This window comes from Vombatus ursinus, unplaced genomic scaffold, assembly GCF_900497805.2.
Source record: "Vombatus ursinus unplaced genomic scaffold, bare-nosed wombat genome assembly UNPS02015012.1, whole genome shotgun sequence".
NCBI lineage: Eukaryota > Metazoa > Chordata > Mammalia > Diprotodontia > Vombatidae > Vombatus > Vombatus ursinus.
In genome coordinates this window covers 1,505,076-1,506,712 of record NW_020954790.1, presented here as the reverse complement: position 1 = coordinate 1,506,712, position 1,637 = coordinate 1,505,076, and the positions used below count along the sequence as shown (strand labels likewise).

Below are 1,637 nucleotides of genomic sequence, written 5' to 3'. Positions count from 1 at the left end.
GCGGCAGAATGTAAGCTTCTCAAGGGTAGGGAGTGCCTCTTTCCCCATCCTGGCACAGGGCCTGACCCAAGGGGCTCATGGGGGTGGGGAGGACATGATAGATGGGGAAGCTTAATGACCAGCGAAGGAATGGCACAGATCATCTCTCTGTCCTCACACTCTTTCGTTGTCTGCTCTAGTCTCTTCCTTGCTAACATTCCAGGAATCTTGAATTTGGCTTTAGTCACCAAATTGGCTCTGTCCTTCCTGGACCAGCCCTGCACAGGGTCTGGGCAGTCAGAGACACACCCAGAGCCCCCCAAACACCTGTGCACATGAGGTACACATGGAGTCCCCAGCCCTGACCCCTCCCCGCGCCACTCCCCCACAGCAGGTTTCAGTAAATCCCCCAGCTCCAGGCAGGGTTTGCATGAGGTGGGGAAGCAGGAAAGGAGGGACTGGCTGAGCCAGGCCTGCTCTAGGCCTCCCTCCCAGTCTGGCCTGGCCAATCCTTCGTTCCTAAGGCTGCTGGTCATCAGAAACAACAGTCTGTGAGGATCCTGCCAATGGAGCCCAGACTGAATCCAGCTTCTCAGGGTTAGGGCTGAACCCCTCCCTGGGGAAGGGACCAGACCTCAGTCTCTCCTTCTCTTCCTTGAGAAGGAAAGTGGGGCAAATAGGCCTGGGGCCAGGGGCCTAGGAGGGGCCTCTGTCTCTCAGCTGAAAAAATTCTGCTTGGGAGGAGAGATGAGACAAGGATGTTCAGCCACTTGCAGTGGCCAGAACAGCAGACTCGGGGGAGAAGGCTGGGAAGGCTTGCCCCAAAGCAGTTGGGATGGCCCAGACTAGGCTTGGGGATGAGCAGCTCAGGGCAGGCAAGACTGGAGGACATGGGATGGGAGGGGAGAGAAGGGGGAAAGGTCAGTAAGAAAGCTGCAGGGACCGATGGAGGGTTCAGGGGCAGACACACAGACAGATGGGCTGGGGAGGGGAAGGCCAGCCAGATACACGGAAGGCTGGGATGGATGAGGACACACAGACACGGGGTTCTGACTGAAAGGAGAGGGGCAGGGCCTGGAGGTGGGAAGGGACCGACTAATCCGTAGCAGAAATGGACGCCCGGGGGACTGGGGAGGGAGGGCGGCCCAGCGAGACTGGGGGCCAAGGAAGGGACCGACGCACCAAGGGAAGGAGAGAAGAGGCACCTGTGGCCGGCCGCAGGGAGGGGGCGCTCACCTCGGGCAGGCGCCGGAGGCGGGAAGGGATGGGCTTAACCACTAACCGCAGAACTGGGAATGGGACAGGGGGCGCCCAGACAGGTGGGGCCCCGGGAAGGACTGACGGACGCACGGACTGACGGACGGAGGGAGGGAGAGGAGTCACCTGTGGCTCGCCGCTCACCGCGGGCAGGGCTCGGAGGACACCAGGTGCACAGTCCCGTCGGTGGGGCGGCGGAGGAGGTTTGACCGTAGACTGGCTCGCTCCCTGGAGCCTGCTGGGGCTCCCACTGCGGCCAGTATTTGCAGGCGCCCGCTGTCCGCCTGTCTAGCCCCTCTGGGTGACCGGCCGCCTCCCGATCTGGAATGTCTCTTCTCCTCCGCCCAGAGGACCAAAGTGCTTCAGACCTCTGCGGGGGGGGGGGGGGGGGGGGGGGGGGC

The 1,637-nt window shown here is 62.3% G+C and overlaps 1 protein-coding gene across 1 annotated transcript in view; it reads right to left on the bottom strand.

Annotated features, from left to right (window-relative positions):
* Positions 1–1,572, bottom strand: part of LOC114030772 (glutathione hydrolase 1 proenzyme-like) — a 46,707-nt gene extending 45,135 nt beyond the window's left edge. The window contains exon 1 of the mRNA XM_027845662.1: positions 1,363–1,572. The gene's annotated coding sequence lies outside the window, so the exon portion shown is untranslated. The remainder of the gene's footprint in view (positions 1–1,362) is intronic.
* Positions 1,573–1,637: the final 65 nt, after the last annotated feature.